Below are 15,152 nucleotides of genomic sequence, written 5' to 3'. Positions count from 1 at the left end.
GATGTTACATGCGCCAGGAGCCATGTGGTGCTAGTCACCTGTAGTGATGTTACATGCGCCAGGTGCCATGTGGTGCTAGTCGCCTGTAGTGATGTTACATGCGCCAGGAGCCATGTGGTGCTAGTCGCCTGTAGTGATGTTACATGCGCCAGGAGCCATGTGGTGCTAGTCGCCTGTAGTGATGTTACATGCGCCAGGAGCCATGTGGTGCTAGTCGCCTGTAGTGATGTTACATGCGCCAGGAGCCATGTGGTGCTAGTCGCCTGTAGTGATGTTACATGCGCCAGGAGCCATGTGGTGCTAGTCACCTGTAGTGATGTTACATGCGCCAGGAGCCATGTGGTGCTAGTCGCCTGTAGTGATGTTACATGCGCCAGGAGCCATGTGGTGCTAGTCGCCTGTAGTGATGTTACATGCGCCAGGAGCCATGTGGTGCTAGGCGCCTGTAGTGATGTTACATGCGCCAGGAGCCATGTGGTGCTAGTCGCCTGTAGTGATGTTACATGCGCCAGGAGCCATGTGGTGCTAGTCGCCTGTAGTGATGTTACATGCGCCAGGAGCCATGTGGTGCTAGTCGCCCTGTAGTGATGTTACATGCACCAGGTGCCATGTGGTGCTAGTCGCCTGTAGTGATCTTACATGCACCAGGTGCCACGTGGTGCTAGTCGCCTGTAGTGATGTTACATGCGCCAGGAGCCATGTGGTGCTAGTCGCCTGTAGTGATGTTACATGCGCCAGGAGCCATGTGGTGCTAGTCGCCTGTAGTGATGTTACATGCGCCAGGAGCCATGTGGTGCTAGTCGCATGTAGTGATGTTACATGCGCCAGGAGCCATGTGGTGCTAGTCGCCTGTAGTGATGTTACATGCGCCAGGAGCCATGTGGTGCTAGTCGCCTGTAGTGATGTTACATGCGCCAGGAGCCATGTGGTGCTAGTCGCCTGTAGTGATGTTACATGCGCCAGGTGCCACGTGGTATTAGTTGCCTGTAGTGAGGTTATGTCTGCCAGGTGCCATGTGGTGGTAGTCGCCTGTAGTGATGTTACATGCGCCAGGAGCCATGTGGTGTTAGTCGCCTGTAGTGATGTTACATGCGCCAGGAGCCATGTGCTGCTAGTCGCCTGTAGTGATGTTACATGCGCCAGGAGCCATGTGGTGCTAGTCGCCTGTAGTGATGTTACATGCGCCAGGAGCCATGTGGTGCTAGTCGCCTGTAGTGATGTTACATGCGCCAGGTGCCATGTGGTGCTAGTCACCTGTAGTGATGTTACATGCGCCAGGAGCCATGTGGTGCTAGTCGCCTGTAGTGATGTTACATGCGCCAGAAGCCATGTGGTGCTAGGCGCCTGTAGTGATGTTACATGCGCCAGGAGCCATGTGGTGCTAGTCACCTGTAGTGATGTTACATGCGCCAGGAGCCATGTGGTGCTAGTCACCTGTAGTGATGTTACATGCACCAGGTGCCATGTGGTGCTAGTCGCCTGTAGTGATGTTACATGCGCCAGGAGCCATGTGGTGCTAGTCGCCTGTAGTGATGTTACATGCGCCAGGAGCCATGTGGTGCTAGTCGCCTGTAGTGATGTTACATGCGCCAGGAGCCATGTGGTGCTAGTCGCCTGTAGTGATGTTACATGCGCCAGGAGCCATGTGGTGCTAGTCGCCTGTAGTGATGTTACATGCGCCAGGAGCCATGTGGTGCTAGTCGCCTGTAGTGATGTTACATGCGCCAGGTGCCATGTGGTGCTAGTCACCTGTAGTGATGTTACGTGCGCCAGGAGCCATGTGGTGCTAGTCGCCTGTAGTGATGTTACATGCGCCAGGTGCCATGTGGTGCTAGTCACCTGTAGTGATGTTACGTGCGCCAGGAGCCATGTGGTGCTAGTCGCCTGTAGTGATGTTACATGCGCCAGAAGCCATGTGGTGCTAGGCGCCTGTAGTGATGTTACATGCGCCAGGAGCCATGTGGTGCTAGTCACCTGTAGTGATGTTACATGCGCCAGGAGCCATGTGGTGCTAGTCACCTGTAGTGATGTTACATGCACCAGGTGCCATGTGGTGCTAGTCGCCTGTAGTGATGTTACATGCGCCAGGAGCCATGTGCTGCTAGTCGCCTGTAGTGATGTTACATGCGCCAGGAGCCATGTGGTGCTAGTCGCCTGTAGTGATGTTACATGCGCCAGGAGCCATGTGGTGCTAGTCGCCTGTAGTGATGTTACATGCGCCAGGAGCCATGTGGTGCTAGTCGCCTGTAGTGATGTTACATGCGCCAGGAGCCATGTGGTGCTAGTCACCTGTAGTGATGTTACATGCGCCAGGAGCCATGTGGTGCTAGTCGCCTGTAGTGATGTTACATGCGCCAGGAGCCATGTGGTGCTAGTCGCCTGTAGTGATGTTACATGCGCCAGGAGCCATGTGGTGCTAGGCGCCTGTAGTGATGTTACATGCGCCAGGAGCCATGTGGTGCTAGTCGCCTGTAGTGATGTTACATGCGCCAGGAGCCATGTGGTGCTAGTCGCCTGTAGTGATGTTACATGCGCCAGGAGCCATGTGGTGCTAGTCGCCCTGTAGTGATGTTACATGCACCAGGTGCCATGTGGTGCTAGTCGCCTGTAGTGATCTTACATGCACCAGGTGCCACGTGGTGCTAGTCGCCTGTAGTGATGTTACATGCGCCAGGAGCCATGTGGTGCTAGTCGCCTGTAGTGATGTTACATGCGCCAGGAGCCATGTGGTGCTAGTCGCCTGTAGTGATGTTACATGCGCCAGGAGCCATGTGGTGCTAGTCGCATGTAGTGATGTTACATGCGCCAGGAGCCATGTGGTGCTAGTCGCCTGTAGTGATGTTACATGCGCCAGGAGCCATGTGGTGCTAGTCGCCTGTAGGGATGTTACATGCGCCAGGAGCCATGTGGTGCTAGTCGCCTGTAGTGATGTTACATGCGCCAGGTGCCACGTGGTATTAGTTGCCTGTAGTGAGGTTATGTCTGCCAGGTGCCATGTGGTGCTAGTCACCTGTAGTGATGTTACATGCGCCAGGAGCCATGTGGTGCTAGTCACCTGTAGTGATGTTACATGCGCCAGGAGCCATGTGGTGCTAGTCGCCTGTAGTGATGTTACATGCGCCAGGTGCCATGTGGTGCTAGTCGCCTGTAGTGATGTTACATGCGCCAGGAGCCATGTGGTGCTAGTCACCTGTAGTGATGTTACATGCGCCAGGAGCCATGTGGTGCTAGTCGCCTGTAGTGATGTTACATGCGCCAGGAGCCATGTGGTGCTAGTCGCCTGTAGTGATGTTACATGCGCCAGGAGCCATGTGGTGCTAGTCACCTGTAGTGATGTTACATGCGCCAGGAGCCATGTGGTGCTAGTCGCCTGTAGTGATGTTACATGCGCCAGGAGCCATGTGGTGCTAGTCGCCTGTAGTGATGTTACATGCGCCAGGAGCCATGTGGTGCTAGGCGCCTGTAGTGATGTTACATGCGCCAGGAGCCATGTGGTGCTAGTCGCCTGTAGTGATGTTACATGCGCCAGGAGCCATGTGGTGCTAGGCGCCTGTAGTGATGTTACATGCGCCAGGAGCCATGTGGTGCTAGTCACCTGTAGTGATGTTACATGCGCCAGGAGCCATGTGGTGCAAGTCGCCTGTAGTGATGTTACATGCGCCAGGAGCCATGTGGTGCTAGTCGCCTGTAGTGATGTTACATGCACCAGAAGCCATGTGGTGCTAGGCGCCTGTAGTGATGTTACATGCGCCAGGAGCCATGTGGTGCTAGTCGCCTGTAGTGATGTTACATGCACCAGGAGCCATGTGGTGCTAGTCATCTGTAGTGATGTTACATGCGCCAGGGGCCATGTGGTGCTAGTCACCTGTAGTGATGTTACATGCGCCAGGAGCCATGTGGTGCTAGTCGCCTGTAGTGATGTTACATGCGCCAGGAGCCATGTGGTGCTAGGCGCCTGTAGTGATGTTACATGCGCCAGGAGCCATGTGCTGCTAGTCGCCTGTAGTGATGTTACATGCGCCAGGAGCCATGTGGTGCTAGTCGCCTGTAGTGATGTTACATGCGCCAGGAGCCATGTGGTGCTAGTCGCCTGTAGTGATGTTACATGCGCCAGGAGCCATGTGGTGCTAGTCACCTGTAGTGATGTTACATGCACCAGGTGCCATGTGGTGCTAGTCGCCTGTAGTGATGTTACATGCGCCAGGAGCCATGTGGTGCTAGTCGCCCTGTAGTGATGTTACATGCGCCAGGAGCCATGTGGTGCTAGTCGCCTGTAGTGATGTTACATGCGCCAGGTGCCATGTGGTGCTAGTCGCCTGTAGTGATGTTACATGCGCCAGGTGCCACGTGGTATTAGTTGCCTGTAGTGAGGTTATGTCTGCCAGGTGCCATGTGGTGCTAGTCACCTGTAGTGATGTTACATGCACCAGGTGCCATGTGGTACTAGTCGCCTGTAGTGAGGTTACATGCACCAGGTGCCACATGCTATTAGTTGCCTGTAGTGAGGTTACATGCGCCAGGAGCCATGTGGTGCTAGTCGCCTGTAGTGATGTTACATGCGCCAGGAGCCATGTGGTGCTAGTCACCTGTAGTGATGTTACATGCACCAGGTGCCATGTGGTGCTAGTCACCTGTAGTGATGTTACATGCGCCAGGAGCCATGTGGTGCTAGTCGCCTGTAGTGATGTTACATGCGCCAGGAGCCATGTGGTGCTAGTCGCCTGTAGTGATGTTACATGCGCCAGGTGCCATGTGGTATTAGTTGCCTGTATTGAGGTTATGTCTGCCAGGTGCCATGTGGTGCTAGTCACCTGTAGTGATGTTACATGCACCAGGAGCCATGTGGTGCTAGTCACCTGTAGTGATGTTACATGCACCAGGTGCCATGTGGTGCTAGTCACCTGTAGTGATGTTACATGCACCAGGAGCCATGTGGTGCTAGTCACCTGTAGTGATGTTACATGCACCAGGTGCCATGTGGTGCTAGTCGCCTGTAGTGATGTTACATGCGCCAGGAGCCATGTGGTGCTAGTCACCTGTAGTGATGTTACATGCGCCAGGAGCCATGTGGTGCTAGTCGCCTGTAGTGATGTTACATGCGCCAGGAGCCATGTGGTGCTAGTCGCCTGTAGTGATGTTACATGCGCCAGGAGCCATGTGGTGCTAGTCGCCTGTAGTGATGTTACATGCGCCAGGAGCCATGTGGTGCTAGTCGCCTGTAGTGATGTTACATGCGCCAGGAGCCATGTGGTGCTAGTCGCCTGTAGTGATGTTACATGCGCCAGGAGCCATGTGGTGCTAGTCGCCTGTAGTGATGTTACATGCGCCAGGAGCCATGTGGTGCTAGTCGCCTGTAGTGATGTTACATGCGCCAGGAGCCATGTGGTGCTAGTCGCCTGTAGTGATGTTACATGCGCCAGGAGCCATGTGGTGCTAGTCGCCTGTAGTGATGTTACATGCGCCAGGTGCCATGTGGTGCTAGTCGCCTGTAGTGATGTTACATGCGCCAGGAGCCATGTGGTGCTAGTCGCCTGTAGTGATGTTACATGCGCCAGGTGCCATGTAGTGCTAGTCACCTGTAGTGATGTTACGTGCGCCAGGAGCCATGTGGTGCTAGTCGCCTGTAGTGATGTTACATGCGCCAGGAGCCATGTGGTGCTAGGCGCCTGTAGTGATGTTACATGCGCCAGGAGCCATGTGGTGCTAGTCACCTGTAGTGATGTTACATGCGCCAGGAGCCATGTGGTGCTAGTCACCTGTAGTGATGTTACATGCACCAGGTGCCATGTGGTGCTAGTCGCCTGTAGTGATGTTACATGCGCCAGGAGCCATGTGGTGCTAGTCGCCTGTAGTGATGTTACATGCGCCAGGAGCCATGTGGTGCTAGTCGCCTGTAGTGATGTTACATGCGCCAGGAGCCATGTGGTGCTAGTCGCCTGTAGTGATGTTACATGCGCCAGGAGCCATGTGGTGCTAGTCGCCTGTAGTGATGTTACATGCGCCAGGAGCCATGTGGTGCTAGTCACCTGTAGTGATGTTACATGCGCCAGGAGCCATGTGGTGCTAGTCGCCTGTAGTGATGTTACATGCGCCAGGAGCCATGTGGTGCTAGTCGCCTGTAGTGATGTTACATGCGCCAGGAGCCATGTGGTGCTAGGCGCCTGTAGTGATGTTACATGCGCCAGGAGCCATGTGGTGCTAGTCGCCTGTAGTGATGTTACATGCGCCAGGAGCCATGTGGTGCTAGTCGCCTGTAGTGATGTTACATGCGCCAGGAGCCATGTGGTGCTAGTCGCCCTGTAGTGATGTTACATGCGCCAGGAGCCATGTGGTGCTAGTCGCCTGTAGTGATGTTACATGCGCCAGGTGCCACGTGGTATTAGTTGCCTGTAGTGAGGTTATGTCTGCCAGGTGCCATGTGGTGCTAGTCACCTGTAGTGATGTTACATGCGCCAGGAGCCATGTGGTGCTAGTCGCCTGTAGTGATGTTACATGCGCCAGGAGCCATGTGGTGCTAGTCGCCTGTAGTGATGTTACATGCGCCAGGTGCCATGTGGTGCTAGTCGCCTGTAGTGATGTTACATGCGCCAGGAGCCATGTGGTGCTAGTCGCCTGTAGTGATGTTACATGCGCCAGGAGCCATGTGGTGCTAGTCGCCTGTAGTGATGTTACATGCGCCAGGAGCCATGTGGTGCTAGTCGCCTGTAGTGATGTTACATGCGCCAGGAGCCATGTGGTGCTAGTCACCTGTAGTGATGTTACATGCGCCAGGAGCCATGTGGTGCTAGTCGCCTGTAGTGATGTTACATGCGCCAGGAGCCATGTGGTGCTAGTCGCCTGTAGTGATGTTACATGCGCCAGGAGCCATGTGGTGCTAGGCGCCTGTAGTGATGTTACATGCGCCAGGAGCCATGTGGTGCTAGTCGCCTGTAGTGATGTTACATGCGCCAGGAGCCATGTGGTGCTAGTCACCTGTAGTGATGTTACATGCGCCAGGAGCCATGTGGTGCAAGTCGCCTGTAGTGATGTTACATGCGCCAGGAGCCATGTGGTGCTAGTCGCCTGTAGTGATGTTACATGCGCCAGGAGCCATGTGGTGCTAGTCGCCTGTAGTGATGTTACATGCACCAGGAGCCATGTGGTGCTAGTCATCTGTAGTGATGTTACATGCGCCAGGAGCCATGTGGTGCTAGACACCTGTAGTGATGTTACATGCGCCAGGAGCCATGTGGTGCTAGTCGCCTGTAGTGATGTTACATGCGCCAGGAGCCATGTGGTGCTAGGCGCCTGTAGTGATGTTACATGCGCCAGGAGCCATGTGCTGCTAGTCGCCTGTAGTGATGTTACATGCGCCAGGAGCCATGTGGTGCTAGTCGCCTGTAGTGATGTTACATGCGCCAGGAGCCATGTGGTGCTAGTCGCCTGTAGTGATGTTACATGCGCCAGGAGCCATGTGGTGCTAGTCACCTGTAGTGATGTTACATGCACCAGGTGCCATGTGGTGCTAGTCGCCTGTAGTGATGTTACATGCGCCAGGAGCCATGTGGTGCTAGTCGCCCTGTAGTGATGTTACATGCGCCAGGAGCCATGTGGTGCTAGTCGCCTGTAGTGATGTTACATGCGCCAGGTGCCATGTGGTGCTAGTCGCCTGTAGTGATGTTACATGCGCCAGGTGCCACGTGGTATTAGTTGCCTGTAGTGAGGTTATGTCTGCCAGGTGCCATGTGGTGCTAGTCACCTGTAGTGATGTTACATGCACCAGGTGCCATGTGGTGCTAGTCGCCTGTAGTGAGGTTACATGCACCAGGTGCCACATGCTATTAGTTGCCTGTAGTGAGGTTACATGCGCCAGGAGCCATGTGGTGCTAGTCGCCTGTAGTGATGTTACATGCGCCAGGAGCCATGTGGTGCTAGTCACCTGTAGTGATGTTACATGCACCAGGTGCCATGTGGTGCTAGTCGCCTGTAGTGATGTTACATGCGCCAGGAGCCATGTGGTGCTAGTCACCTGTAGTGATGTTACATGCACCAGGTGCCATGTGGTGCTAGTCGCCTGTAGTGATGTTACATGCGCCAGGAGCCATGTGGTGCTAGTCGCCTGTAGTGATGTTACATGCGCCAGGAGCCATGTGGTGCTAGTCGCCCTGTAGTGATGTTACATGCACCAGGTGCCATGTGGTGCTAGTCGCCCTGTAGTGATGTTACATGCGCCAGGAGCCATGTGGTGCTAGTCGCCTGTAGTGATGTTACATGCGCCAGGTGCCATGTGGTGCTAGTCGCCTGTAGTGATGTTACATGCGCCAGGTGCCACGTGGTATTAGTTGCCTGTAGTGAGGTTATGTCTGCCAGGTGCCATGTGGTGCTAGTCACCTGTAGTGATGTTACATGCACCAGGTGCCATGTGGTGCTAGTCGCCTGTAGTGATGTTACATGCGCCAGGAGCCATGTGGTGCTAGTCACCTGTAGTGATGTTACATGCACCAGGTGCCATGTGGTGCTAGTCGCCTGTAGTGATGTTACATGCGCCAGGAGCCATGTGGTGCTAGTCGCCTGTAGTGATGTTACATGCGCCAGGAGCCATGTGGTGCTAGTCGCCTGTAGTGATGTTACATGCGCCAGGAGCCATGTGGTGCTAGTCGCCTGTAGTGATGTTACATGCGCCAGGAGCCATGTGGTGCTAGTCGCCTGTAGTGATGTTACATGCGCCAGGAGCCATGTGGTGCTAGTCACCTGTAGTGATGTTACATGCGCCAGGAGCCATGTGGTGCTAGTCGCCTGTAGTGATGTTACATGCGCCAGGAGCCATGTGGTGCTAGTCGCCTGTAGTGATGTTACATGCGCCAGGAGCCATGTGGTGCTAGGCGCCTGTAGTGATGTTACATGCGCCAGGAGCCATGTGGTGCTAGTCGCCTGTAGTGATGTTACATGCGCCAGGAGCCATGTGGTGCTAGTCGCCTGTAGTGATGTTACATGCGCCAGGAGCCATGTGGTGCTAGTCGCCCTGTAGTGATGTTACATGCACCAGGTGCCATGTGGTGCTAGTCGCCTGTAGTGATCTTACATGCACCAGGTGCCACGTGGTGCTAGTCGCCTGTAGTAATGTTACATGCGCCAGGAGCCATGTGGTGCTAGTCGCCTGTAGTGATGTTACATGCGCCAGGAGCCATGTGGTGCTAGTCGCCTGTAGTGATGTTACATGCGCCAGGAGCCATGTGGTGCTAGTCGCATGTAGTGATGTTACATGCGCCAGGAGCCATGTGGTGCTAGTCGCCTGTAGTGATGTTACATGCGCCAGGAGCCATGTGGTGCTAGTCGCCTGTAGTGATGTTACATGCGCCAGGAGCCATGTGGTGCTAGTCGCCTGTAGTGATGTTACATGCGCCAGGTGCCACGTGGTATTAGTTGCCTGTAGTGAGGTTATGTCTGCCAGGTGCCATGTGGTGCTAGTCACCTGTAGTGATGTTACATGCGCCAGGAGCCATGTGGTGCTAGTCACCTGTAGTGATGTTACATGCGCCAGGAGCCATGTGGTGCTAGTCGCCTGTAGTGATGTTACATGCACCAGGTGCCATGTGGTGCTAGTCGCCTGTAGTGATGTTACATGCGCCAGGAGCCATGTGGTGCTAGTCACCTGTAGTGATGTTACATGCGCCAGGAGCCATGTGGTGCTAGTCGCCTGTAGTGATGTTACATGCGCCAGGAGCCATGTGGTGCTAGTCGCCTGTAGTGATGTTACATGCGCCAGGAGCCATGTGGTGCTAGTCGCCTGTAGTGATGTTACATGCGCCAGGAGCCATGTGGTGCTAGTCGCCTGTAGTGATGTTACATGCGCCAGGAGCCATGTGGTGCTAGTCGCCTGTAGTGATGTTACATGCGCCAGGAGCCATGTGGTGCTAGGCGCCTGTAGTGATGTTACATGCGCCAGGAGCCATGTGGTGCTAGTCGCCTGTAGTGATGTTACATGCGCCAGGAGCCATGTGGTGCTAGGCGCCTGTAGTGATGTTACATGCGCCAGGAGCCATGTGGTGCTAGTCACCTGTAGTGATGTTACATGCGCCAGGAGCCATGTGGTGCAAGTCGCCTGTAGTGATGTTACATGCGCCAGGAGCCATGTGGTGCTAGTCGCCTGTAGTGATGTTACATGCGCCAGGAGCCATGTGGTGCTAGTCGCCTGTAGTGATGTTACATGCACCAGGAGCCATGTGGTGCTAGTCATCTGTAGTGATGTTACATGCGCCAGGAGCCATGTGGTGCTAGTCACCTGTAGTGATGTTACATGCGCCAGGAGCCATGTGGTGCTAGTCGCCTGTAGTGATGTTACATGCGCCAGGAGCCATGTGGTGCTAGGCGCCTGTAGTGATGTTACATGCGCCAGGAGCCATGTGCTGCTAGTCGCCTGTAGTGATGTTACATGCGCCAGGAGCCATGTGGTGCTAGTCGCCTGTAGTGATGTTACATGCGCCAGGAGCCATGTGGTGCTAGTCGCATGTAGTGATGTTACATGCGCCAGGAGCCATGTGGTGCTAGTCGCCTGTAGTGATGTTACATGCGCCAGGAGCCATGTGGTGCTAGTCGCCTGTAGTGATGTTACATGCGCCAGGTGCCATGTGGTGCTAGTCGCCTGTAGTGATGTTACATGCGCCAGGTGCCACGTGGTATTAGTTGCCTGTACTGAGGTTATGTCTGCCAGGTGCCATGTGGTGCTAGTCACCTGTAGTGATGTTACATGCACCAGGTGCCATGTGGTGCTAGTCGCCTGTAGTGAGGTTACATGCACCAGGTGCCACATGCTATTAGTTGCCTGTAGTGATGTTACATGCGCCAGGAGCCATGTGGTGCTAGTCGCCTGTAGTGATGTTACATGCGCCAGGAGCCATGTGGTGCTAGTCACCTGTAGTGATGTTACATGCACCAGGTGCCATGTGGTGCTAGTCGCCTGTAGTGATGTTACATGCGCCAGGAGCCATGTGGTGCTAGTCGCCTGTAGTGATGTTACATGCGCCAGGTGCCATGTGGTGCTAGTCACCTGTAGTGATGTTACATGCACCAGGTGCCATGTGGTGCTAGTCACCTGTAGTGATGTTACATGCGCCAGGAGCCATGTGGTGCTAGTCGCCTGTAGTGATGTTACATGCGCCAGGAGCCATGTGGTGCTAGTCGCCTGTAGTGATGTTACATGCGCCAGGAGCCATGTGGTGCTAGTCGCCTGTAGTGATGTTACATGCACCAGGTGCCATGTGGTGCTAGTCGCCCTGTAGTGATGTTACATGCGCCAGGAGCCATGTGGTGCTAGTCACCTGTAGTGATGTTACATGCACCAGGTGCCATGTGGTGCTAGTCGCCTGTAGTGATGTTACATGCGCCAGGAGCCATGTGGTGCTAGTCGCCTGTAGTGATGTTACATGCGCCAGGAGCCATGTGGTGCTAGTCGCCCTGTAGTGATGTTACATGCACCAGGTGCCATGTGGTGCTAGTCGCCTGTAGTGATGTTACATGCGCCAGGTGCCATGTGGTGCTAGTCGCCTGTAGTGATGTTACATGCGCCAGGTGCCACGTGGTATTAGTTGCCTGTAGTGAGGTTATGTCTGCCAGGTGCCATGTGGTGCTAGTCACCTGTAGTGATGTTACATGCACCAGGTGCCATGTGGTGCTAGTCGCCTGTAGTGATGTTACATGCACCAGGTGCCATGTGGTGCTAGTCGCCTGTAGTGAGGTTACATGCACCAGGTGCCACATGCTATTAGTTGCCTGTAGTGATGTTACATGCGCCAGGAGCCATGTGGTGCTAGTCGCCTGTAGTGATGTTACATGTGCCAGGTGCCACGTGGTACTAGTCGCCTGTAGTGATGTTACATGCGCCAGGAGCCATGTGGTGCTAGTCGCCTGTAGTGATGTTACATGCACCAGGTGCCACGTAGTACTAGTCGCCTGTAGTGATGTTACATGCACCAGGTGCCACGTGGTACTAGTCGCCAGTAGTGAGGTCACATGCTTCTGGTGCCACGTGGTGCTAGTCGTCTGTAGTGATGTCAAATGCACCAGGTGCCACGTGGTACTAGTCACCTGTAGTGATCTTACATGCACCAGGTGCCACGTGGTACTAGTCACCTGTAGTGATCTTACATGCACCAGGTGCCACGTGGTACTAGTCACCTGTAGTGATCTTACATGCACCAGGTGCCACGTGGTACTAGTCACCAGTAGTGACGTCACATGCTTCTGGTGCCACGTGGTACAGGAACTCGCGGTAAAGACAGGCAGTGACAGCAGCGGAGGCCAGGAGTCGCGCTGGAGGAGATGTGAGACTTTAAAACACTGCCACACAGGCACAGAGGGACAATTTACACTGGTATGTCGGTTTTCTTGTTATCAAATGCTGTTACCACCGCCCATCCAATCGAGCTCCTGCGACCAAGATTTCCCAGCATGTCAGACTGCTCTTTTTGGCTGATTACACTCGGAAATCGATCGGGCGGCCATGTTGCAGCACCGATTCTCTTCCGATTCAATGAAATTATTGAAAAAGTAAGGTCGATTGAGCTGCAATATGGACCGATATATGGGCAACTTTAGGGATTATACATCTAATGTTGATTGGCCAATTTTACCACCTCCAAGTAGTGAGAGGGACAACAGATTTTGAATACTATGAGCAGATTGTGTAGGTAATCTCTCATACTACGATAGAGGTGGTGAAACTGGCCAATCACAATTCGATGTGTGGACATACCCTTAGATAACGGTGGGTGACGGTCCCATCTGCAGTTCTCACCTTGGCAAAGAACTCCTCTTTCTGTCTGTCAGTCCAGCTCCTGCAGTCGTCGGCTGCTGTCCCAGTACTGGACATGTCCTCAGAATATGGGAAAACTGCCGTTACTATGGAAACAAGGAAAAAAAGTCACCCAATAAGAAAAGCTCTGTGAGTAGAAATAAAAATGTCGGAATGTTTCCTCTGCATAGAGGTGCCAGATATTTTACTGTTTCCAAAAAATTGGAACACATATGATCTGATTATATACGCATGAGCACTTCTGTTATATTTGTTATCATATTTGTGTATGTAAAGCACCACAGTACTACAAATGCATATATTAAACTCTGTATTTTATGTAATGTTGAAAACTTTTAATAAAAATTTAAAGTTTAAAAAAAAAAAAAAAATTGGAACACGGTTTTGCAAAGTTCTTCGATAAAATTCTCCTCACAAAGGTCCGCACTCAAACTTAAAGGATACCCGAGATGACGTGATATATTGAGATAGACATGTGTATGTACAGTGCCTAGCACACAAATAACTATGCTGTGTTCCTTTTTTTCTTTCTCTGCCTGAAAGAGTTAAATATCAGGTATGTAAGTGGCTGACTCAGTACTGACTCAGACAGGAAGTGACTACAGTGTGACCCTCACTGATAAGAAATTCCAACTATAAAAGACTTTCCTAGCATAAAATGGCTTCTGAGAGCAGGAAAGAGATAAAAAAGGGTCAATAGTTCAGAGATGTTAGCTCTGGCATACTTCAATGAATGTGTCATTGAGCAAGAACAATAACAAACTGTTAAAACTTAAAAAGTAGATTTAAACATAACATAAAACTGTAGAATATCTTAAAAAGTCATTTTTTAGGAAGGAAGATAGATACAAGCGTTTATTTCATTAGTTTATTTTCGCCTCTGGTGTCCTTAAAAGCAAAGCTGCAATGAAAATTAAAAGTGAATATAAACACACACAGGTCATACTCACCTCCCGTGTAGTCTACTCATCAATCTCTTTCTTCTCTCTTGCGTCCTGTTTGTCCTCTGTGATCGATGGAATTCTCCATCCTCTGTATTTAAAATAGTCATTACCCCTTAAAGGGATACTGAGCAGCTTTTAAAATCACAATTTGCACTTACCTGGGGCTTCCTCCAGCCCACCGTAGCTTGCAAGGTCCCTCTGCGTCCTCCTGTCTCCTCTCTCGGTCCTGCAGGTGGCTCTGTTAATTGGTGACTTCGGCCTGAGGACACCAGTATGAGTCCCCGCCACGCACGCTACGCATCATCATGCCGACTGGCGTGGGAGTCCTGAGCATGCACAGTTCCCTAACTTTGAACTGCACATGCGCAGGACTCTGTGATTGGCTGGCGGGGGGAGGGATATAAAAATAATTTAAAAAAGGGCAAATTTATTTACAAAAAAAATTCAAAAATATAAATTATCATTATGGGAGCGATCAGAGCCCACCAACAGAAATCTCTGTTGGTGGGCAGAAAAGGGGGGGGGGGCTGAGGGAATTTTTTGTGTGCTAGGTTGTACGTCCCTGCAGCGAGGCCTTAAAGCTGCAGTGGCCTAATTTGTAAAACAAAAGCCTGGTCACTAAGGGCATTGTTTTGTTGTAATGTTTGGGATTAAATGTTTAACATTACAATTAAGCCGTATCCATTCTGTACCAAGATTGTCCATTTCGGAAAAAGTAGAGAATTATAAGCTGTGGAAATGTAACACTCCCAAAGGCAAAAAAAAGGCTTTCACTGAAGGTAGCAAAGTGGTTAAAGGACAACTGAGGTGACATGTGACATGATGAGATCGACATGTGTATGTACAGTGCCAAGCACACAAATAACTAGGCGGTGTTCCTTGTTTTCTTTCTCTGTCTGAAACAGTTAAACATCAGGTACGCAAGTGACAGTTTCTGTCCGGGTCGGATTAGGTCAGACTATAGCACAACCCTCACTGATAAGTAATTACAGTCATAAAACACTTTCCTGTCAGTAAATGACTTCTGAGAGCAGGAAAGAGTTTAAACGGATCAATAGTTCATATATTTGAGCTCTGGCATACTTCAATGAAGGTGTCATTGAGCAGAGAAAACGACACAGTAAAAACTAGATTTAAATATAAAATAAATCTGTGGGATATCCCCCCCCCCAAAAAAAAAAAGTCATTTTTAGGAGGAGGAGGACAGATACAATTTTTTTTTCATCAGATTGTTTTCACCTCGGTTGTGTAAAGGTAAAGGACAACTAAAGTGAGTGTGATCTGATGGCTGCCATGTGCATTTCCTTTACCACTATACCAAGTGCGTGTCAGTCCCGCTGATCTCTTTGGCATCAGTAGTGTCTGAATCACACCAGAAACAAGCATGCAGCTAATCCTGCCAGAGATTAGTCAGGACC

The 15,152-nt window shown here is 52.0% G+C and overlaps 1 protein-coding gene across 1 annotated transcript in view; it reads right to left on the bottom strand.

The window, feature by feature from the left end:
* ASNSD1 (asparagine synthetase domain containing 1) overlaps positions 1–15,152 on the bottom strand; it is a 65,127-nt gene that overhangs the window by 44,292 nt on the left and 5,683 nt on the right. Inside the window, exon 2 of the mRNA XM_068243876.1 lies at positions 12,773–12,876. The gene's annotated coding sequence lies outside the window, so the exon portion shown is untranslated. The remainder of the gene's footprint in view (positions 1–12,772; positions 12,877–15,152) is intronic.

Source organism: Hyperolius riggenbachi, chromosome 7 (assembly GCF_040937935.1).
Source record: "Hyperolius riggenbachi isolate aHypRig1 chromosome 7, aHypRig1.pri, whole genome shotgun sequence".
NCBI classification, from domain to species: Eukaryota; Metazoa; Chordata; class Amphibia; order Anura; family Hyperoliidae; genus Hyperolius; species Hyperolius riggenbachi.
Note: the sequence above shows the minus strand (reverse complement) of the source record. Positions and strands in the feature narration are given on the sequence as shown.